The 25124-nt window shown below is 41.1% G+C and overlaps 1 protein-coding gene across 5 annotated transcripts in view; it reads left to right on the forward strand.

Annotated features, from left to right (window-relative positions):
• Positions 1-8142: 8142 nt before the first annotated feature.
• Positions 8143-25124, forward strand: part of ZNF438 (zinc finger protein 438) — a 172107-nt gene continuing 155125 nt past the window's right edge. The window contains exons 1-2 of one of the 5 annotated variants that reach the window (XM_057304627.1): positions 8155-8250; positions 18366-18432. The gene's annotated coding sequence lies outside the window, so the exon portion shown is untranslated. Of the gene's footprint in view, positions 8251-18112; positions 18433-25124 lie in introns of those variants that run through there. The other 4 variants (XM_057304628.1, XM_057304626.1, XM_048219356.2 and 1 more) reach the window with 4 other exon arrangements.

Below are 25124 nucleotides of genomic sequence, written 5' to 3' on the forward strand. Positions count from 1 at the left end.
CATCAACAGATGAATGGATAAAGAAGATGTGTTGTATATATAGAATGGAATATTACTCAGCCATCAAAAAAAAGAAATCTTGCCATTTCCAATGACATGGATGGAACTAGAGGGTATTATGCTAAGCGAAATAAGTCAGTCAGAGAAAGACAAATACCATATGATCTCACTCATATGAGGAATTTAAGAAACAAAACAGATGAACATATGGGAAGGGGGAAAAGAAAAAAGGAGAGAGGGAAACAAACCATAAGAGACCTATAAAGAACAAACTAAGGGTTGATGGAGGGATGTGGGTGGGGAATGGGCTAGATGGGCAATGGGCATTAAGAAGGGCACTTGTTGTGATGAGCACTGGATGTTGTATGTGAGTGATGAATCACTGAATTCTACTCCAGAAACCAATATTGCTCTGAATGTTAACTAAAATTTAAATAATAGTAAAAAAGAAAGTGGTATACTTTACATGACAAGAGTAATATAATATTTCAAATTTAAAAAGAGGCTTTAGAAGTAATACATGAAAGGAAAATTCAAACCAACTTAGTATAAAATGGATGCCTCTTTTCTTGCATTTTTTTGGTGTGTATATAAGTAAAAATGCAGTAAGTGCCCATCTAATTTGATAGATATGGTAGGAATGAAAGTTTTAAAGTGAAAAAAATTAGTTTTGCTTCTATAAATAAGAAGATAGTGATAGCAAGGAAAATCTCCAGCCAGGAAAATATTTGACATTTTTCTCAACTGTTAAGAGTCAGAAAACACAAACATCTCTCTGAGGTTCTTCAGGTATCATCCTGAATTTCTACTGACATCACCTCTTTGCTTTGCATTCACTCTAAAGGGCGGCTTTGTAGTTATAATCAGATAGTAATTAGAGCATGAGAACTTATATACGACAATAAAGTATTGTTAAAATATAAGGTGTTTTCCTGCACATGTATCAGCTTTTGTCACATCCACAATTTTGTTCCATGAGATTTGAGTCACAAGAACCATGATGTCTTTAATTTTTCTAAATTAAATCCAATCTGACTTAGCTTCCTCACTAGAGAGGTTGAAAATGCTATCTATCTATCTATCTATCTATCTACCTACCTATCTATCTTATCTATCTGTCTTCCTGGCTCCTATTCCTTCTCTTAGGTACACAAACCCAAAAACAATGGGGAAGAGCCTCAGATCTTCAGTGCCTGGTGGCCACCACTTCTGGTCATCCTGGCCCAAGGGTTTCTGTCATCCATTCGCAGATATGAAACCTCATGCCTCTGGATCACATTTGGCCTCAGGACCATCTATATAGAATCCTAGGCTGATGTCTAGCTTTCCTGGCACACATGCTCCTTAGGGCCCTGTGTCTAAGTGAGCCCCTAACAGAACCTACGACTGGTGTGAATCCCCTCTCAACAACCCCATCCCTGGCCCCCAACTGTCCGTCTTCTTTCACCTTTGCAGTTTTTCTCCAAGTATAGATCCTGGACCACCAGTGGCACCTGAGGACTGCTTTTCATTTTAGAGTTTGTCAGGCAACTCTAATGTGTAACCAGGGTTGAGAATCATTGTTCTAGATTTAAGAATGATTATGATGACAGAGATATTGAGAATATTCAGAATAAAATACATTTTAAAGTATTTAAATGAATAAAGACCAGTACAAGTAGGTTTTTAGGGAATTTAGAAGAGAAATCAGTAGATCAGTCTCTTCATTAGCTGAGAAAACCTTCTTGAAAAAGTGGGCTTTGAGGAGTACAAGCTGCGGAATATTCTGGACCTTCTCCTTCTTGCATGTTGGGGGATTTCCAGAGCTAGGCTGTCATCTTGGACTGTGAGGTGACTGGGAATGTAGATCACACATGACTGAGCAATAAGATAGAAAGAGCCTGAGTCCTTGATACTTGACATGAGCAAACTGACCCCGGATCCCCTATATCCAGACATTTTTATACATGAAAGAAATAAACCAATCTTGTTTAAGCCACTTATCTTGGGGTTTTCCTGTCATTTGTAACCAAGGTCAATAGCTGTACCTACTACATGTGTGAACAAGAGAATCTCACCAAAACAACAGATTGATGAATTACTCGTATTTTATATAGCCTTAGAGTTTAAAGTGTAATGTAAAAGTGACTGTGACTACCCTTTGTGGTATAGAACAAAACACAAACCTGATAATTAACAAATACTTCCGTCTCCCATGTGTCACAAGAGAACTGCGAGGCCAGGGAAAGAAAGTTGCATGCTGGTTAAGTGTGTATTCTGTGAATCAATCAATACAACAGTCACATGCGCCAGGCCATACTGTGAACTCAACTGTCTATTTTGAGCTTCAATTTCTCTTAAATATTTTTCTCTTTTGTTTACACACCAAAAAGCAATATAGTATTGAAAAATACCTAATGCACAAAAATATTTTTCCTCTAGAAAAAAAGATATAAAAATTGTGAAAACTCTATTTATAAAGGAAAATGTGACTATTGACTATCATCAATTCACTTAACAGCATTACTGAATTTCTGGGCAAAGCTGTTCATTTTGTAGGTTTTATGATCCTTCTTAAGCTAGAGACTTAAATGATCAAGCCCTACACTTTCAAGATCCCTCAAGTGCCTTCAGGGGCCAAGTGGGTAAGTTAAACAGTCCCCAGGTGGGGTTATGGGAAAATGGGGAACATCTGCGCCTCTGAACCAGGCAGCTTAGTTCCAATGATGAACGCCCTGGGTGAGTGGGTCGCCAATATCATTGGAGCTTCTGACTTTTTGGAAGCAGTCAAATGCTTGCTTTTAAAATGTGTTACCTCCTGATAGTCAATTCAAAAATATAAAAACACAAATCAAACAACTCTGTGAGCAGAGGACCATCTCCAGTTTAAAGTCTAAAGGCAATTGGATCTGAGTTCACAAAATCAGATTTTAAAATATTACTTTGATTTGGTCTTAGTATAACTGCTTTAATTGGTTAAAAATTGTGTGAACCCTGGGGCGCCTGGGTGGCACAGCGGTTAAGCGTCTGCCTTTGGCTCAGGGCGTGATCCCAGCGTTCTGGGATTGAGCCCCACATCAGGCTCCTCCGCTATGAGCCTGCTTCTTCCTCTCCCACTCCCCCTGCTTGTGTTCCCTCTCTCGCTGGCTGTCTCTATCTCTGTCGAATAAATAAATAAAAAAAAAATCTTTAAAAAAAATTGTGTGAACCCAACATAAAGGGTAAATAACAAATGACAATTTGTCAAGTGGAGAAGAGACACGCTGAATTAATTGCGCAGATGGACTGACTGTTACATACCTTTAACGCCAGATAGAACTTAACTAGGACAAAACTTCTGAGGAATTTGTGACTTCGTTTTCCCAGGCCAATGAGGACTTGGGGATAACCACAAATTTTGGTGCCAACGGTCTATGACTTTTGTCTCCTAGATCGCACCTACCAGTCACTCTGTCAGGGAGATGACATTCCTTCTTCGAGGGATTTCGAGAAGTCTGTCGAATGTTTTTTACGTGCTGGGAGCTACATTAGGTGCTAAAGACACAAAGTTGAGTAAATCCCTCTCTGTCTTCAAAGAATTCACAGCTTAGTGGGGGAGAAAGAAGCACAAACAAATGTAATACAACGCATTATTTGTTATTAAACCGAAGATGCCATGAACTACGAGATGCACCATTAATTTTTGTACCTCTAAGAAAAAGTAATCATTGTCAAGATTAAAGGTTTCACGGAGAGTACTCAGCTTTAGATCTAAGCAAGTGCTCAGTTAATGTTCGCAATTACTAGCAGAGGTAATTAATGATAGAACTTGAACTTGAAGAAAGAGTAGGTCTTTTCCAAGAAATAAGGGAGTAAATAGATTCCAGGGAGGAAGAACAGAATACACAGAGACCCAGAGGCCTTTTACTGGAACATTCTGCCTGCTGGTTGTGCTGTAGTAAGTGAGGTTTTTCCCTTGAGGAATTGTCAATCTTTTTGACACCCTCCTCCTTCTCCTGCATCTTCCTTTCCGGCCCTCCAATCCCAACACACACACACACACACACACACACACACACACACACACACACACACAAAGGCAGCTTGATTCTTTCAACTTAATACTCAAAAGCGTGCACCTGGCCCTGTACTCAGTCATGAACTTGGTTCCTGAGAGCAATGACACTAGTTACTTGTCTTCTATTTCACTCCTCACTCCCCCATTCCACCCTCTTCTTGGGCGAAGCCTTTGTCCAACATCTTTTGTTTAAGAGGATTAATTGCCAGCTCCCAGTGCCTGTCAGTTTCTTTCAGGGAACTTCATGCAAATAAGGCTCCAGGTGGCCTGCCCTGATTTCCCAGAGTTCCCCCAGGGTAACACTCTATTAGGACATTCGCTACAAATAACATTTATTGAGCCTACTAAAGGCTCAGAGAAGTTACTGGACTTGCACAAAACTACCCAGTTAATAACAGAGCTGACCCGTTCAGTGTTTTGCTATGATATGCTGCATCGCCATTCAAAATGGTTTTTTTCCATAAGGATTTTTCTTCTCAGTATTGTTCTTATTAACACACTGCCCCCTTTTTAGAAAACAACTAGCATTTTGAGTAAGAAACCTAGCCAGTCTTTAAATTTGGGCCCATCTGTCCATTCCTTCCTCCCTCCACACATAGTTCCTGAGTACCAGCTTAGGGTATTCAGCTACAAGTAGAGGATTTGAGCTTGAACAAGACCAACATTGTCCCTACTCTCACAGAGCTTACAGTCTAGCAGAGAAGGAAATTAAAACAATTCTCAAGGCCAAGAGCAAAGGTAGCTTAGGGAAAGCTTCTCAGAGGGAGTTCCTGCTTAAGAAAGAGACCAAAAGGTTGGGGAGAATTAGCTCGATAAAGGGATGGGGGGAGAGAGCCGATAAAATGACTTATGAAATACTTTGCAAACCCTGCGCCAGCAGACCTACGAAAGATTGTGAGGTTATCGATCACACATCCCTCTCTAACTCTCCAATCTTTGTCTCAGGTCTTCCTTCCACCAAGCTCCTTATCTCTGCTCCCTTCTCAGAGCAACCTCTCTTTAATTCTGTGTAACTCTTGGCTTACGGATGCTTATTATACTGTTAAGGTATTAGTACACTTTTGTGCTTGAGCTCCTGGAGACAGGACCCTTTCTGGGTGCAAGAATGATCTGATTATTTGTCTTGATTGCCTGGAAAGAGACCTCTCAGACCAGATCCTGGAGCTGAGACAGATGCAAGGGGCTAACAGAGTGGAATTTGGTTTCTCTTGGTCTTGATTCCGAAGGAAGAAACATGCGTAGAAGTCAGGCAAGGGGTGGTTATAATAGCGTTTTTCACACTTTTTTAATTGAGACCCATAGTAAGAACTACATAGCATAGCAACTCAGAATACCCAATTTGTGTATTTTATATTTTGGGCTCTGATTAGTGTTTCTCAGAGTGGCAATCTATTAATGGTTACAAAATCAGCTCAGTGGTTTGTGATGAGCACTTTAAACAATGAAACAGAGGAGTATCCATGCAAAGACAGGCTGTGGAACAGTGAAGAAGATACCCATGGTGTCAGTCTTTTGGAGCTAGAATTTATGCATCTTGGACTTCCTGAGTCTCTGTTTCTTACATTGTTATATGAAACTTCACACAGATCAGTGGTGATGGCTGTGGATTCTGGAGTATGGATTCAAATCTCGGCTTTGCTACTTAGAGGCTGCATGATGTGAGATACTTAGCATCGGACACCCTGCTTGCCTTGCGTGTCAAATGGAGATAATGGCAGCATTCATCTCATCCAGTTGCAAGGATTAAGGAGATAATGCAGGGTTGGGTACATATAAACACTCAGTAAATAGTAGCTCTTGTATTTCCACCTTTTATTTATCCCTAGTAGTAGAGTTAAATTTTTCTCAGTTTGCAGTGTAGGACCAAGGGAAGAGTTCTGAAGTAGAGGGCTCTGGGGGTTAGCTTGCTTAGGGGCAGCAGATATCAAAGTGAAAGAACCACCAGCGGAAACTGAAACCCCAAGGGCCAGAGTGGAGGCCACTGAGTCCCTCTGGTGATAATCATTGAGTGTCCAGGGTGTTATTTTCTTAAATTAAGAAGTTCTTCTTAGAGTTCCTCTGTCTAGTATCAACGCACTTTTGACCCTAGCTCCTGGCTACTTGTTTAGATCGAATTCCAGTTTGTCACAGAAACTTGACTGAGCCTGAATGTGTATATCCCCACAAATTTTTACTTGACATTCCCTGAAGTTCCTCTTTGTTTGGGTACCCTTTCTGCTTGTCAATCTTTTCTTGGCCACATAACTTCTTTCCCGCATGTAGCAATATATGAAGTGTTGGTTTTTGTTTTAAATCTTGGGGTAGAAAGAGAAAAAAATACTGAATAAGATGATGGGAGAAAAAAAAGGAAGGCATCTTGTCAAAACATCTTATAAAAGCAAACATAGTCTATGTCAAAAACATTTAATGAATTTGATGTATACTTCTTATTTCCACTCCAAAAAATGAGTTGACATTTACTTGTGAAACACTCCCATAGGTATATCTAGAATCTCAAAAGAGAATTCCAACTTTTGGCATGATAGACATAAAACATTTTATAAGTATTTTAACGATGAAATATACAATTTAAACTTTTCTTAAAATTGTTGTTTTGCAAAGAAAAATATCAATATCATTATTTTTAAAATATGTAGCACTTTAAAAAAGTGCTATTTTTTCTGTAACTGTTCTCCACAGAAAAATACTTTACTGTTAAAATTTTGTACACATTTCTTACATCATTTGAAAATAATTAAGATCTTGTATAAAATTATATTACATAAATGTACAAATATTACCCAAATCAGAAACTTTTCAAAACTTTAGATTTTTCCTGAATAATACACATATTTATTTTTAACTAGCTTAGACGTCAAGAGCTAAAGACTAATATTCTCCTGTAATCACTCTTTCCTATGAAAATACTACAGGATTTTTAATGAGAGTGTAAACAAACCATTGTTTCAGGTTTTATTTATACCGGAGCTGCCTGGCAAAACCCCATGCCTGATCCAGCCATTTGTCGTGATTCCAAATACATTTTTAAAAGAGATCCTTGTTATCTTCAATATTTCCTCCTTAGGGTCTATTTCCAAGGCCTGTTTTTCCTATTATTTTTTCCCCCAAGACTGATTTGTGTGAGCCACTTTTAACCAAAACGTTTATTTTTTTTTTCCTCCTTCTGAGAGTAATGTAGGAATCCTATAAGCCAGAAATAATCTGTTAACGTACTGGTGTTAGTTCTTTTCTCTTCTACTGAGCCATTTTTTAAAAGTCGTTGGCTATGAGCATAAAGAGCAGAGACCCGGGGCACAGGAAGGTATCGTCACGTGAGTGGAAGGTGGTGGAAAGTTCACACCGGCCAAGAAGTGTACATATTTGTTTACGGACCACCGTTTGTTAAATTTAATAGTGGTGAACGGTAGCCTGTAAGTAGCTTCGCTGAGCCCAAACGGGAAATACAGTAAGGAGACACTAACATCTCCTAGGCGGTGCCGGGACAGGGCGGGGCAGGCGGGCACCCGCCGGAGCCGGGAGCGGGAGCCGGAAGGGCGGACTCGAGGGGACGGGTCTAGCCGCCCTGGGCGGGGCCGAGCCAAGGCAGGTCCGGTTGGGGCGGAGCCGGGTGGGAGGGAGGAGCCGGGGGCGGGGCCGGGTGGGAGGGAGGAGCCGGGGGCGGGGCCGGGTGGGAGGGAGGAGCCGGGGGCGGGGCCGGGTGGGAGGGAGGACCCGTGGGAGAGCTGTATCCTCGCGCCCGAGGGCTCGCAGGCACCTGATAGGGAGCAAATGGTTGTTTCCACACGTGGAGAACTTTTAATGAACACGTGAGGGAAGGGAGGCAATGTCTGCGGAAAATCTACCTCACAACCCTGGCGTCCGACTCCAGCCCGCTGCACGACAGCTCGTTTGCTGTGCTCCCCGGGAGGGGGGTGGAGGGAAGGGGGTGTGTGTCTAGGCCCCTTTCATTGGTGCCCCCTCTCTCGGCCACAGGCTTTCAGCGAAGCGCTCTCAAACAGTCCCCGCCCTAGGAGGTGGCCACGCAGGCCGTGTGCGCCTGCGCCTAGCGCCCCACGGCGGGGGGCGGGGTCGCCGAGGAAAGGGGCGGCTCTCCCGCCGTCGCGCACGGGGCGGAGCCGTGGGGGCGGTGCGGCCCGGCGCCCAGCGGCCTGACCTCCCCGAACGCCGGGTCCCGTGACGTCACCTCGCCGTGACGCGCACGCTGTAGGAAAACTGTAAGTTTCTGAGGATTCCTGCAGCTCCCTGGGCCTGCGGGGCTCGCCCTGTTGCTCGCATTCCCGGTGTCGGTGGTGGCTGCGGGCGTTTGATCCTTGGGCGATCAGGGAGCCGCCGAACGTGGTGAAGGGACAGGTGCCTGCCCAGAGCGGGAGCGCGCCCTCTGGGGCTGGCGGGACCGGGAGTGCGAGGAGGCGAGGCCGCGCCCCGCGGGACAGGCCGGCACTTCTTCCCTGGGGCAGAGAGGGCTCTAGGGGACGGCGAGCGAGGACAAGGAAGGAACGGGGAAGGTCCAAATGGGAGCGACCCCCATTTTTCCCCTTCCTTGATTGGGGGGCTTAGATTCCCCCTTAGCCCTGGAGTTTGACATGGGAAGTCTGGAATGGAGGGTTTCTTCAGAGACTCCACATCTAGGCTTCCTTTGGGATCCTGCAAGTGACCAGATCGCTGAGGACAAGCTGTAAAGATAACCATCTGCTGCCTCAGTTTCCTTTTTGTGTAAAATGGAGGTGAAGTAGCCTCTGGGCTAATTGTCATTCGCACAGAACCGGGAACATTGTGAGAGCCTATGAGGTAACACAAGCATGTAAACTTGTTAGGTGAAAGCTTAGAAAGACAATCGTTATAATGAGAAGGTGGTGGCCAATGGCCATTTAACCAAGGTCTTGTAAGTAGGGATCTTTTTCACAGTCTTGCCTCCTCAGCCCCCTCGCAGCCACCCCAGATCTGATCATGGACAACACTTGAGTCTGATAGGGATCTGAACTGTTGTCACTGAACTTAGTGGAACAGGGATCGAGAAATGACTGGTGCCCCGATCACAATGTTCTTGACAATTATGAGGTCCTCGTGGCTGATTTTTTCATAGATAGTTTTTGTCACGTTGGAACTAGTACATTATACTCAACGCGGATACACTGAGTTTTAGGGATTGTTGCTGTGTGAACTTGAAATATCTGATCATCACATCTGACTTTGAAAGTTTTGGCTTGCCAAGGGTTACATTATTGAGGAGTTAGTACTATAATAATTCTCAAATTTAGAGATAAATATTTGTTAGGAACTTTGAAGGGAAGACCATTGTACACATCTCAGGGTGTATTTATTCCAGATTGAGAGATCACATTTCTGTTAATTCAGTTTATCCTCCTTTGAGAAGCCTTAGAATTAGAAAGCAGGGGTGCTAATTTTGGTTTTACCAGTTAATAGCTTTGTGTTCAAAGACAAGTGACCCAAATTTGGGATTTTCTTTTTCTGTCTAAAATGGGAGATGATTGTGTATTTGCTGTTGCTTTTTCAAGGATCAAATGAGATCACAAGTGTAAGAATGAAAGGCCAAGTATGGTCTTGTTATTAAGAAATTCCCATAGGTCCCCTAGCCTGGATAAGAGGTATGTTTATTCAGAAGTCAGGTTCTGAGTCAGAACTAGAAATAGAGCAGCAAACAAGATAGTTCCCAACCTGGTGGAGCTCACTTTCCAGCGAATAGGCTACATTTTCCAGTGAATAGGCTACGAAGAATAAGTACTTAATATTATTTTGGATAGTGATTAAGTACAGTGAGGTAGAGGAGGATAGGGGAATGACAGTGGGGGAACAGGGCAGCTTGTTTTAGATACGGTCTGTGAGGGAAGGCCTTCCAAAAAAGGTGACAGCTGAGTCTATTGAGTGAGAGGAAGAGCCTGAGGTAAGAACATTGCAGGCAAGGCTCATAAGAGCATAAGCACTTACATGGAGCTTACTGTATGTGAGGCAGTCTTCTAAACACTAAATTTTTACACCAGCCTTATGCGGTAAGTACTCCTATCTCCATTTTTATGGGAGAAGAAACCGACACACAGGAGGCTTTGCTCAAGGTTGTACAGCTAAAATGTGATAGAGACAGCATGTGAATTTGGGCTACCCTGCTTCAGAGTTCATGCTCCAGATGAGTCCTGGATGGTAGGAGCAACAAAGGAGCAATGGTCTGATGGGGAAGCTAGCCTGAGGGGGCCAAGGCATAGCAAGGGAAGGGGAAAGTGGTGGCAGATGATGTTGGAGGACCAGGCCGGATTTTGGGGGCCCTTGCAGGCTATGGTGAAGTAGAGATGTTATTTTAGGTGTGATAGAAAACCACTGAAATGTTTAGAGCAGGGAAATAGCATTTGATTTTACTTTTATTGGCTGGAGAATTAACTGTAAGGTCATGGAGTGGGGGGTGGGGATCACAAATGGGGAGGTAGGAGGCTTTGTCTCTACCCTGAAGGAGAGATGCTCGTGTCTTGGCCTTGGGGAAGTGGTCGTAGAGATGATAGTAAGTAGTCGAATTCATGATACACTTTTGAGGGTAGAGCTACTGGTTTGGATTTACTAACCCGGAGTGTGAGGAAAAGGAAGAGGAAAAGTCATGACTTCTGAGGTTTTAGGCTAGAACAACTGGGAGAACCAGTAGTGCTATTGACTGAACAGGTTGAAAGGGGTTTGGTGAGAAAATCCTGAATTCTGTTTTGGACTAGTTTTAGATGCCTTGTAGGCATAGTAACGGTAATACTAGAGCTAGTAGTACTAGGAAGCACTTTGTAGGCATAAACTGTGGGGGCAGGGTTTTAAGCACTTTTACATGTATTAATTAATTTAATCCTTACAACAATTGTATGTGCTAGGGAACATTATAGTCCCCATTTTGCAAATGAGAACACAGAGGCACGGAGAGGTTAAAAGTGACTTGCCTAAAATCACCCAGCTTGGGAGTGACGGAGCCAGGGTTCAAAACCCAGCAGTCTGGCTTCGGAGTCCACACAATCAATGTCTGTAAACTACCTGTAAGTCAACTTGTTGAGCAGACAGTTGGATATATGAATTTGGAACTCAGGGGAATAGTCAGAGCTGGAGACTCAACATTTATATTTCTGAAGAGAAAGCCTGCTTTTGTTCCTCATCTAAGCGTTGGTTGGCAGTGGAGGAAAAAGAACACAGGCAATTGCGCTGTGCTGACTGGACTTTAATTACTTTGATTCAGTTCACACAGCCAATATCCGGTATCCCCCTTCCATGAAGTTCTGTGAGGGTGAGGTGTGTATCTTTTTTACTTCTCTGTCTCTAGTTCCTAATCCAGTGCCTGCCATGTAGTAGCTGTTAGGGATGACTTTATATACAGGGCATTTGATTAAGTTTTGTGAGTTCAGAAATGAATAAAACATACCACTCTCCTTGGGAGCAGAGTTTGAGGAAGAACCTGTGGGAATAAAACCAGAGTAGACCAAATGCATAAATACATGCTGATCATTTCATTCTGGCCTTCTGCACCGCCCTCCACCCCATATACTTGAGGGATGGGGCATGAAGGGGTCAAAGGAGCAAAAGAATGCCTAGGCAATTGCACAGTGAATTTGAGGCTCCCCAAGAGTGCTCTTCAACAAAAGAATTACTCATAATCTTGCATATTTTACTATATTTGCATTAGCTTTATTTGGCAATGATATAATTTTCACCAAATGAAATAAATTCTGATATTTTAGTATCATTGTGGAGTGATGAGTTTTTCCAGTTCTATTACCTCAGTGTTGACAGGATTTACTAGTGAAATAAGGGAGTTGGCTTGAAATGTTGCTGCTCGCATAATACAGGGTGATGGAGGGGCTGTGTGAGGTATTCAGGCAGGTTTCCACCGGTTTAAGTGTATCACGCCAAAGTTCCACATATTGGAGTAAGTTTCAGTTTCTCTGCTGATCATCTCTTTAACATTGAGATATATATTTTTTTGTCACAGAAAGGGGATCTGGTAGTATATGTCATAGTTGGAATTACAGATTACACCTCATATTTGGAACGTTGTAGAATGTAGAAACTAGAACAATATGCACAGAAATGTGTGTCTTATTTCTGTAGATCTTTTTAAGGGTATACTCTAACGTCAGTACATTTGTCACAATTTTATTACTTCCTAACGTGAGTATTTTGAATTTGAACCATTAAAAGATTTTATAAAATTACAGCATTGTAGATTTTGTGATTAATTTCAGAGTTTCTTCTTTTTTTTTTTTTTTAAAGATTTTATTTATTTATTTGACAGAGATAGAGACAGCCAGCGAGAGAGGGAACACAAGCAGGGGGAGTGGGAGAGGAAGAAGCAGGCTCATAGCAGAGGAGCCTGACGTGGGGCTCGATCCCATAACGCCGGGATCACGCCCTGAGCCGAAGGCAGACGCTTAACCGCTGTGCCACCCAGGCGCCCCTAATTTCAGAGTTTCTTCTTAACAATATATAAAGTTATATCTCGTTTAGCTTTTTCAGTTTTCATTGGGAGAGTTGCTGTGAACAACCAAGTCCACCATCACTCTAAATGGAACTCTCCACAAATATAAATGTAGAAATGTGCCATCTCATTTTGCAGTTCACAAAACCTTAAATCTGCTACCTGGCCTTCCCCAAATTTAATGGGGTTGAAATGATTAGTATTTCTTTATCCCACAATTGCAGCTAGCTTTCTCTGGAATATCAGATATGCATGTATGGTATAAAGGATCTTGAAGGGGCTGCTGATTGCTCAGGCTTTGTCGTTTTTTAAGTTCAGGCTTAGCGAGGGCAGGTTGATGATTGTTTAATTGTGCTAGAAAGCTCCCAGCATGGCAGACATAATGGTAAGTCTTTCTGTTTGAAGACAGGAGCCCCTCTTTGTAGCACTGACTATCCTAGATAACTTCTAAAATCCAAATTCTTTTAAAAATCTATGTTTACATGAGCAAATTTAGAGACTACTAGTTAAGAATACAAATGTAAGTATATGGAAATTGTTTCTTGTAGAAAATTATGTGTCTAGCTCACTGATAACATATAGTGGGCACTAAATATTTTTTTAATATTTAAACTTATAGTTTCTGTTAATCTTGCATATTACCTTGAACTCTTACATGTGTGTGTATGTATATATATGTGTGGTGCATATATATATGCATATACACACACACACACTTTGTATATTTGCAGTAATAGCTGAATACTAGTTTGTGTACTTTTGCTTAGCATTGTAAATGTTTGAATATGTTTAATGTAAACAGTTAAGTGTCACTTAAATTTGATTCATTTGGTACATGGTTACTTAGAAATTAAGATCTTGAGGCTTGATTTTTTTTTTCCCCCACATAAATAATAATGACTGTTAATTAGTAAGGCTGGGTGGAGACTAAGCTTTAGTGACAGATTAACCAAATTTTTATCCCAAAAGAACATACAAGAAGAAAATTCTTAGGTTTAAGCAGAAACAACCTGTTGATGGAAGGAATAATTTGACCATAACTCCCTACCATAGCTATAATTCTTACGATATTACTATCCTATAGACAGCATTCTTTTCTTTGGTCCTTATACTGCAAAAGTGCTAGCTTAAAGCTGCATTCTAGATAAATGTGATATAAATACTGAAATATATGGAGTATGGAACTGTGCATTTAGCTCAGTAGATCTCCACTAGGGATGATTTTATTCCTTACCCCAAGTCACTCTGGAGACATTTGGCAAATGTCTAGACACATTTTTGGTTATCACAACTATGTGTGAGGGCATTGTGCCTGTCATGTAGTTGGTGGAGGCCAGGGGTGTTCTTAAATATCCTATAAGGCATAGGACGACCCCAACAGTAAAAAAGTATCCAGTTCAAAATACCAGTACTTCTGATATTGAGAAACCCTGCAATAAGTAACTTTTTTTCTTTCTTCCTTACTATTTTTTGTGGATGGGTTTTTTTTGTTTTTGTTTTTTATGCTTTAGAGGTTGAGGCAGTAGTTGTAAGTGGCAAACACATGACTTGAACAAAAGATTGTGTTGAACTGCTTTTGGAGAGCTGAGCCAATTTGGTTCATTTATTGCAAGGAAAATAGTTTTTGTAGCTAATAGCCTTGATTTTTTTTTTGTTGTTGTTGCCAATATGTGTAGTGTTTTTGGTTTGTATTTAGCTATGAATATTTTTTTCTTTTTTTTTTTTTTAAGATTTTATTTATTTATTTGACAGAGATAGAGACAGCCAGCGAGAGAGGGAACACAAGCAGGGGGAGTGGGAGAGGAAGAAGCAGGCTCCTAGCGGAGGAGCCTGATGTGGGGCTCGATCCCATAACGCCGGGATCACGCCCTGAGCCGAAGGCAGATGCTTAGCCGCTGTGCCACCCAGGCGCCCCATATGAACATTTTTTTCTTAGTAAATTAATTAAATTTGGAAATTATATAATCCTGGGTTGTAACAGGTTTGCTAGTATGAATCTCTTTCATATATTGAATTAACTATCTCACAGTTACGTGGTTATTTATGTATTTCAGAAATCCTTTACATTAATTTTTATATGTGATTTTCATGAACACCCCTGAAATGTGTAGGGCATGCATTACCATCACTATTTGCCAGATGAGGAAACAGACTTAGATCAAATGATTTGCTGTATTTTTACAGCAAGTTAGGGACAAAAGCAAATCTAGGACTTTGAGAGATTTTGATGCTTAGGACATTTTTAAGGTTACTAGTTATCTCATTTGGTCTTCCTGACTGTCCTGTGAAAACTGGGAACTTACTTAAGGTCACCCAACTCATAATGTAGTTTTGACTATTTTCACTGACCTATGCTGCCTCTCCAGATATTCTCTAATAAATAAATTTGACAGTTTCTGGATAAATTCACCAGATCCATGCTTAACCTAGCTAAGTAGGTCTCCTGACACTGTAAGAGAGGAAAAAGTCTCCATCGTCTTTGGGTCTCAGTCTGGGCCTAAGGATTAAATTGACATAAGACAGATTAGCAGTAGAAAAACATACAAACTTTATTAAACTTGTACAGGGGAGCCTTCAATGAAGATCCAAAGATCTTCACAGAACAGGAAGCTTTTATACATTTTAGATAACAAAACAATAAATTTGTGAAGAATTGACAAGACCCAGAGGAGTCTGGGCTAGGGGTAGTAAATGGTGAAGAAGTAACGAGGAAGATAAGGATTAGTTTAGTAAAATTTCTTTGTACAGGTTTCTCAGCTCCAAGTTCCCCATCTCTGGTGATAAGAATATCTTCCTTCCTCCTGGTGCAGGGAGGATACCTTTCACATGGGAGTTTTATCTTTTACTTTCAGGACAAAAAAAGGAGAGTCAGAGCGTCCTTGCACCTGCTTTTTCTTAAGTATCTTTGACTCAAAATAATCAAAATGTCAAAATGGCATATTTGGGGGTGACATTCTGGTTTCCTACAACATGTAGTTAGACGTTCATGTTGTCACTTGAAGCAGTTGGTGATTCAGTGCTTGTCATCCTACTGTGATTGGACTTGAGTGGAATCTTCACTGAGTTTTGATAAAGTGTGAGGTAGTGCTACTTGCTCTGTAGAATCCATTTTTTGAGCACATTAAGTCCAAAAGCAGTGTGAGGAGATGGCTCTCAGCTGTATTTAAGTATACTTTGGTGAGGCAACCCACTTGGCATGATTCACTTTGCCATTCTGATAGAGGGATTTAGATTTGGACTAGGATTTCCATTCATTCTGATTTTTAAATTAGAAACCATATTATTCTCTTTAGCCATTGCCATTTTTTATGTCACATTTGAGGCTGTTTCTCTTACTTTCAAAAAGAATATCTACTCAAATATTTGATGAGTTATCATTTTGTTTGAAGATTATTTGATGATATTCAATTCTTGATGTGAGTTTCAGTAATTGGAAGGAGAATTTTAATACCCAGAAGTGAGATTGCTGGGGCATATGGCAGTTTTAATTTTTTTTTTTTTTTTTTTTTTTTTTTTTGCGGGATCTCCACACTGTTTTCCACAGTGGCTGCATCAGTTTACATTCCCAGCAATAGTGCACAAGGGTTCCCTTTCCTTTTCTCCACAGCCTTACCAACATTTGTTACCTCTTGTCTTTTTGATGATAGCCATCCTAACAGGTGTGAGGTGGTATCTCATTGTGGTTTTGCTTTGCATTTCTCTAATGATGAGTGATATCGAGCACCTTTTCATGTTTCTGTTGGACATCTGTACGGCTTCTTCGGAAAAATGCTTATTCCGTTCCTCTGCTATTTTAAAAATCAGGTTGTTCGTTTTAATGAAGTGTAGTTGACACACAATGTTGAATTCGTTTCAGGTGTACAAACATAGTGATTCCTCAACTCTATACATTGTGCTGTGCTCACAGAAAGTGTCACCATACAAAGCTATTGCAGTATCTTGACTATATATATTCCTCATGCTGTCCCTTTCATTCCTGGGACTTCCTCATCTCATAACTGGAAGCCTGTACCTTCCATTCCCCTTCACCCATTTTACCTATCCCCCCCACCTCCTGCCCCTGTGGCAAACGCCAGTTCCGTATTTTTAGGTCTGTAATTGGAAATTTTAATGTTTCCTATAATACATCCACTGGCTGGCTGTGGACAATTGATAGTATGAAATTGTGGGTCTGGAATTGAGAAGGGAAGGAAAAAGACCTTTCTTAGTACATTTGTATATTGGGCATGAAGGATTAGAATTATATTTAAAAGGTGAAGATTTTCAACTTTTCATACAACTGAATTAGCATAACAAACTATTTTTCTTACCTCCATGAAGAAAAATGCGATATCCAAATTACCATAATATTTATAGTATTATTGAGGGGAGAGACCACCATTAAGTGTAACTGAAACAGCTGGATTTCATACTTGCTAAACAAGGAAGAGCAATCTTGCAGAATATAATCCTTGAAACAGGCAGAGATGTACTTAGATAGGGTTTTGAAGAAGCATGGAGTTTTAGGATTGGCTTACTTTCAGTGAGACAATTTAGGGATTGGCCAACTTTAAACTTGGAGTTTAGGGACTGGCTGGCGTTGAGGAGCAAGGCAGTTGCCGATCGCCTGACTTACTCAGCTGAGTGCTTAAGTGGAAATGTTGGCTAGAGTTTAAGGATTGATAGATTGGGGCATATTTAAAACCGGTTCTGTGGTTACTTGTTCCCAGCTTGGAATAGAGCCAAAGAATAATCTTTTCCTTTCTTGAAGCTGGGGAATTATTTTCCATTGACATTTATGTCAAACATGTATATTAGCAGTTGCGCTAATATACACTTTTGATTTTGCTTTTCTTCTGAAACTTGTAAGAAAAGAAATGAGTGCAGTGAATATCATTTGTTTTCTATCTGCCAGTCACAAGATTATATGTTATTTGGGACCCAGGCTGCTTCAAGGATTATAGTTATATATAGTTAAAAAGGTAATATGTTGGGGCGCCTGGGTAACACAGCGGTTAAGCGTCTGCCTTCGGCTCAGGGCGTGATCCTGGCGTTGTGGGATCGAGCCCCACATCAGGCTCCTCCGCCATGAGCCTGCTTCTTCCTCTCCCACTCCCCCTGCTTGTGTTCCCTCTCTCGCTGGCTTTCTCTATCTCTGTCAAATAAATAAATAAAATCTTTTTTTTTAAAAAAGGTAATATGTTACTTATGGAAATACTTTAATGTTTTAAACACTATGGTGAAAGCTGTTACTTTTATGTCTATTTTTCTCTCTTGTGGGAGTGTGTCGTATCATATGCCTGCCAAAAGTAGTCTTGATGGATGCTGAATTATAGATCTAAAAGTTTGTTGTTTTTGCTGTTGTTAGAGATACATCTGGAAGTGATGACTTTTTGAAAGTTAATTAACAGTTATTCTTACCAATATTTTAGAAGGTTAATGATTATAGTGTATGTCTTTTATATAAGGTAGGCTGAGTTATTTTAGTATCTGTCAATCATTTTACCACACATATCATAGTACCATTTTTATAAAGTATTTTGGTTTAATTTTTATTTTGTAATATTTTTATTCAGAATGAAATAAAGAGCTATTTATGACTGTTTACTGGAACTCTGACAAAAAGTAGATATTTTTCTAAATTGATCTCACACAGTAACATTTTAGTTTTTAAAATGTTTTCCTTTGAGATGCTAAAATAAATTCAGAGGGTATTCTTTATATTAGAAGTTAGAGAAGGCAAAATGAGTTTTCGATGTACTTTCTTTGTTGTATTGAAGTTTTATTAAAAATACCCTGTACTGTATTTACATATGAAATAAGCTCATAATATTTAAAAAAAGAATGGGTAATGGGTATTGTCATGTTTACGTGCAGCCCGTTTCCTTCCTTTACCTACAGCTCGTGCCATACCTCTCTGCCTTCCAGACGAATATTGTCCAGTGATAAAGCGACATTTATGATTTGGGTAAAGCATTTTTATGTGAAAGCTCTTTGAAAATGTGAAGCCTAATTCTTGTATTTATTTATAGTCCAAATTTCTGACCTGCTATGATAGTTAACCTCAAGAGCTTAATCACAACCCAGTACTAAAATTAATATATTGTTTATGAACTGCTGTTGTTTAATTACTAAATGATACTCAAACATTCTTATCCTCAACATTTAAATTTTACAAATTTATACTAAATAGGTACTTAAATTTTCTAGGAAAAAGATGTCTTCGATGCCTGAATATGGTTACTGGGATTATTTATGTGATATTATTTATGTGTATGAAATGATGGATTTGAAATGTGGTTTTTCTCTTTGCATATGCAGTAAATAGTTGGACTTTTGTTGCCTAGTGATATGATCAAAAAAAGAGTCCTAAGTTAAATGATCTTCTGTAGTAAAATGGAAAAGGCAAGGGTTATCTGCTAATACAATGGCTATAAAATGGTATCTCATAGTTTTATTTTGCATTTCTTTGATTACCAGTGAGGCTAAGTTTCTCTTCATTCACTTGTTAGCCATATAGATTTCACCTTTAGTTGTCAGATTTAGCAAATAAAAATACAGGACAACCTGTTAAATTTGAATATGAGATTAACAGCAAATAAATTTTGAGTATAAGTATATACCCTTGCATTAGTTGGGACATACTTATACTAAATTTTCTTATTGCTTATCTTTAATTCAAATTTAATGAGACATTCTGTATTTTGTCTTTACCTTCTGTAAACTGTCTGCTGCTGTCTCTTACCAAATTTTAAATTGCATTTCCTGTCTTCTTTTTGTTATCTTAAAGAGTTCTTGGCATACACTGGGTATTAAATGCTTTTTTTTTTTTTTGAAGTTGCAAACATATTTTTCCAGTCTTCTGCCTGTCTGTTAACTTTATAATGTTTTTTGTTGAATAACAAGTCCTTAATTTTGGTGGAGTCAGTTCTTTCAGTTCCATCAGAATTTTCCCATATTGTTTGTACTTTTGAGATCTGAAGAAATCTTTTTATCAGTCAAGGTCACAAATATATCATCTTACTTTCTATTTCATTAGCTTCATAGTTTTACCTTTCACATTCAGATCTTTAATACATTTGGTGTTTGTTTTAAGGGAAGAGTATTAGGAAATGAAGTTAGAGAGGTACTGGAGGGAGCAGGTTGCGTGGAGATTGTAGGCCGTTGTGGGGACTTTAGTTTTTATGCTCAGTGAAAGAGAAAGCCAGTGGAGGTTTTGAACAGCGGCCGCCATGGTCTGAAATCTGAAGTACACTTTTAAAAAATTTTTCTGATGACTCTTGGGAATAGGTTGTGTGAGGTATGACAGAGACTGTTGTTAATTCTTCTCCAGTATCTAGGATATCCTTTTCTCTGTTCGTTTCTGAATCTGTCTTAGGGACTGTACTTTCCAGTTTCCCCTGACTATAGGAGATGTCTACCTGATTAGGTTGGGGCCAGTTAAATGTGAGCAAAAGTGGTATGTGCAATTTCTGGGTTATCTTCCTAATGATGAGGAGCTAGTCTTGTTCTTCTCCCTATGCCATGCCCCCCCCCCCGCCCCCGCCAACTGACTAGAAAGCAGCAACAGCTGGAATGGCAACAGGGGCCTTGAATCCAGAGGTAGACATCCTGTGGTGAGAATGGCAGAGCCATCCCCATCAGCCTAGGTCCCCAGATGACCTTGTGGAACAGAACCAACTACTACTCACCGTCCTCCCCTAAGCACCAGCCTATCTCTGTACTGTTTCTAGGAAGAGAAGAAACTTTCTTGTTTGAGCCACTGTATTTGTTATCATTTTATCACAGCAGCTTTCCCCATACCCAGTTTAATGCCAAAATTGGTACCTGAAGTGGGATGTTGCCATGATAAGTAGCTAAAATGCATGGCCCTGGCTGAGTGGTTGGCCAGCGGACAGTAGGCACCGTGTTATAGGCTGGAAAACGGGTGACGCTTGTTATGCTATGGCAGAACACTTGGGGAAGCTGTCACCTCTGATAACTTGGAAGGGCATGGATGTGTCTGCCCAGTTTGTACCTCCAGGGCAGTGGTTAGAAAGACTGCTACTGTGAGACGTCTCACACTAGTTGACTAGTTGCTTTAGCAAGGAACTCCAAGAGGGTGTCAAGTAAGAGAACAATTAGCTAGTTTGCACTTCGAGTTGGGAGGGGGTATAAATTTGCTAATGAAGTTCTGTACACCCCTGGCCTATGCTTCACATTGATGGAAAGGACAGTAATACGGGGTATTGCAGGGTTGGAAAAAATAGTTTCTTTTTCCCAAACAACAAGAGGTTAGATTCATTTTTAGGAACCTTCGTCAGATTTTCTTGGCCAGAGAAAAGTGGAAGCCAGGCTAGGCAAGGATCATAGTAAGGATTTATCTTCCCACCTGAACCAGTCACTTAAGCTAGGTAAAGCTCCAGTTACAAATCCAGTCTCAGTTCCCTAGGACAACAAAGGTTTATTTCTTACTTCTGACATGTCTGTGGCTCCGTTCCACCATCTTCTACCACTCCAAGCCAAAGGAATAGGCTTTCTGGGGACATTGCTGTTCTGTTTCAGAGGAAGAGAGACATGGCAGACCCAGCTGCTTGGAAGCGGCATGTGTTACTTTTGTTCATATTTTATTGGCCAGACCTAATGGAGTGGCTGAGCCTGAAATCATTCAGGCAGAAAGAACATTTTAAGTCACATGGGTTGCCCCGATGTGAATGGGGTGTGGTGATGGTATAATCATCCTGCCGCGTGAATCAGATGCTCTCAAGTTAGCTAGCCTTAAATTGAGAGAGAGGGATGCATCTGCCTCGGAGGTCAGCTAATAATAGGAGGACAGAATTGACAAGCTTAGCATCTACCATCAGACTAAATTTTGAGTTGTGGCTACTTTCATGTGGCACTGGCTGAAGACAAAGAGACCTATGGAGGTTTTGAGAGGATTGTGTTGCCAAAGATACCACAAGTTTCGCTTGGCAAAGCCTGTGATGATTTGACGTTGTTTGACAACTAAAGCAATCTTTGACCCCCAAACATGTACCCCCAGGAAATAGGCTATTAGCTCTTTCCTGCCTCTTTGGAGCACATACTCTCCTATGTTCACTTCCTATATTTCCAGCAAGGATAACAGAAGAAAGTATCTTCCAGAGACAAAGCCAGGCTGTAGCAGACAAATGGACAAGCGAGTCTGTCCCCTCCTTACACGCCCCCCTGCCTCCCACAGCTGGCCCAGCACAGAACCTAAGTTTAACCAAGGAACTTGCTTCCCGGGTAGAGTGGAGACTCTTTGCCATTCCTGTCCAGCAGTATTTCATCATTGGTGAGAATAGTATTTGCCATTCTTCTCAGAATGGAAGACTTAATCGCATTCATCTTATTTGTATTCCGTTGTATATTGGGTGTAAGGGTAGTGGTAGAGAGCAAAGTTACTTGTCTGTTCGTTTGTAGGTCACTGGACGGGGGACAGAGACACATTCGTATCTGTTGAAGAGGTTGTGTATCACCCAGAGATCTTGGAAGTATTCTTAGTGATTTTTTTTCACTTGAAGTTTTTCGTTTATATATTCATTCTGTGAAAGTTTATCTTTCAAATTGTCTAACAAAGAGTTTAGAAATAAACTCCTTTTTTTGAACATCATTCCTGTTTTGATTTCCTTTTTATTTCATATGCGTAACATATTCTTGTAAAAATTTTGTGTCCTGATATTTTCATGTGCTGTCCTTTTTCTTTCTTGCTGTAGAGTTCTTACGCTTGTACGGTTATTGTTATTATATAACATTTGGTTTTTCCCATTCTTGTATTGCTGTTGGCTGCTACGGACTGAGTTGTGTCCCCCCAATTCATGTGTTGAAGCCTTAATCCCCCGTGTGACTATATTTGGAGATAAAGCTTAAGGGTGATCCAGTAGAGCCAGTAGAACCGGTGTCCTTACAAGAAGAGGAAGAGACAGCAGAGCTTTCGGCCATGTGAGGATACACTGAGAAAGCAGCTGTCTGCCACTCACGAGGAGGGTTTTCACCAGAACCAGATGACACAGGCACCTTGATCTCGGACTTCCAGCCTCCAGACTGTGAGAAAAATGAATTTTGTTCTTTAAGCCACCCACTCATGGTATTTTATTATGGAAGCCCAAGCTAAGACAGCCCAGATTTTTAACTGCTACACCACATGCAAGGGGCTTTTCTCAGATCAAGGTCCATAGCAAAGGAAACTGCAAAGAAGAGTCCGAAAGAGGAGAACATCAAGAAAGAGTAATGTTACTGAAGCCAAGAGGCAAGCTTTTTTTAAAATTGAGAATGTCAGTATTAAATTGACAGGTCTAATAAATTCTGAATGAATTTTCAGTTAAGAAGTTGTTTGTATTTTGGAGAGAGTTTTGTGTTTGTACAAAATCCAGATTGCGGAGGTTGAGTAGTGAATTGGGGGTGCTGGTGGCAGTGGTGGAAATAATGAGTTTAAACTCTTTTTCAAGACACTTGGTTGTGAATGGGAAGGCGCAACTAGGACAGTGGCAAGAGAGAATCACATCTGGGGGAGTGAGTATATCAGGTTCTTTTGTTCATTTGTTTTATAATGGGGGAGCTTTAAGCATTTATGTACAGTGGGGGGAAGGTCAGAAAGAAGTGGAAGATTTGGAAGAGGAAGGCAGATAAATGATGGCATCAGATCCCTTAGGAGGTGGGGTGGCTTGAGTTGTGGAGCCCTGGTTGAAGGTTATCTTTGGGAGGGCTGAGGGACATCCTTCTTCCACTGTCTCAGGAAGGAGGTAAGAGTGTGGTTGTCAGGCAGGAGGGGTGCAGGAAACTGAGGGAGTCTGACCTAATAACCTCTCTCTTGGTTCTGTGGAGGTAATGTCACTTGCTGAGTAGAGGGAAGAATAGGAAGCTTGAAGAAAGTGATCGAAGTTTGGAATTGATTCTGTGAAATGTGAGACAGGGAGTTGATTGGGAGCCCACAAAGAGAATGATGGGCAGCAGCAAGCAAGGGCCCTGTTGAGATGGGAGACCATGCATTTGCAGAGTCTCTGGTCCACTTGGTGGACTTGGGGCTTTTATAGGAGCAATCTCTAAGTCTGGGTGTGGGAGTGGGGAAGATTGGTATAGGGGAAGGACAAGCCAGCAAGAAAGCTACGTTTTGGCAAGGGAGTGGCCAAAGCTGGATGATCAGATCCTAGGCTTATAGTGGAGATGAAGTGGAGCTTGGAGCGTGGCTCATAGATCAGGAAAAGAATAGAGAGGGCATGGGGAAAAACTGGAATCTGAAACATATTAAGATCAAGTATGATTTATTCGTTCGTTTATTCATTCAATAAATATTGAGCATATCGTCCAAACACTGCTCTCTGTGGTGTGGCTACTTAGATCAAAGCAAAGTCCCTGCCCTGCTAGAGCTTATTTCTAGACGGCAGGTAGTAAACATATGTATGAAAATGTTAAAAAGAACAATGAAGGGTAAGGGGATAGAGAGTGATGCAGATGCTATTTTAGATAATGTGAACAAGAAGAGACTCTTGGAAGAGATGACCTCTGAGCAGAGACTGGAATGTAGTTAGGACACACCAATGGGAACAGCATCCCAGGGTATGCAGACAGCATGGCGGAGCCCTGGCCCGGAGCTCGTGTGAGGAGTGGCCTGGTAACTGGGGAGTGATAGTGAGGAGGAGAGTGGTAAAAAAAAAAAAAAAGGCTGTGATACTTCAGGGCTGCAGGAGGATCTGGGATTTTATTCAAGTGTCCTGGGAAAGCCATTGGAAGGTTTGAATCAGAGAAGTGACGTGATCTGTTTTACTTTTCTGAAGGCTCAGGTTGGCTGTTCTGTGGAGCCTTGATTGGCAAAGGCAGGTAAGGAGTTGAGAGAGCTGGAAGGGTGAGATTGTAGCCCATAAGTAGCATATTGGAGTTTCAGATTTCAGCAGTTGAATGCTTCTGGGTGAAGGATCCCATTGCTGCTCTTTAAAGCAGACACACCCACTCCACAATAGGCATTATTTTCAGTGGGTAAAGGTCTGACCCCAACCCTTGGCTTCTGCCGCACCCTTTCCTGTTTTTGACTCTGCCCCTCACCAGCTTCATTATTCATTCTCCCATTTTGTCCTCGCCGGTCTTTCAGATGTGATGCGCGCTGTTGTCTGCCGAGTCAAGACTTCCTCTAGGTTTAGGTTTACAGACCTTTTCATCACTCTGATTTTAGTCTTCGGAAAACCTCCCTGCAAGCCCACGATGTAAGACAGGTGAAAGTAGGGGAAATGGAAGCCGGCACTACCATGTTCTGCCCACTTAGCACTGTTCTCTGAGTCCCTGAAGCAAAGCCCAAGCCTCCCGGTTCACGGTGTGGAAGAGCCCCGCACTGATCTGTAGCTCCTACTCTCTTGTAGCACGCCATCCTCGGGATCACCTCGGGTCACCCCCTCCAGGCTCAGCCTGTGCCGCCGTAATTTGCAGGCACCTCGCCGGCCAGGCGGCAGTAGGCACAGCCTGCGTTTACAAAGTGGTGTGTTGAGGACACTCAGAACTATGAGGTAGGCATGGTACATCTTCCCCAGCGTTCGTTTTACTAGCTGTTACTTAATTTACCGAATTTGCCCAGCAAAAGTGAATGTAGTTCTAATTATAAACCGTGAGATCTTTCTCAACAAATTCTTTTATTGACTCTAATTACAAATGCTAACTTTTTTTTTAAAGTAA

Source organism: Ursus arctos, unplaced genomic scaffold (genome assembly GCF_023065955.2).
Source record: "Ursus arctos isolate Adak ecotype North America unplaced genomic scaffold, UrsArc2.0 scaffold_30, whole genome shotgun sequence".
Lineage (NCBI taxonomy): Eukaryota > Metazoa > Chordata > Mammalia > Carnivora > Ursidae > Ursus > Ursus arctos.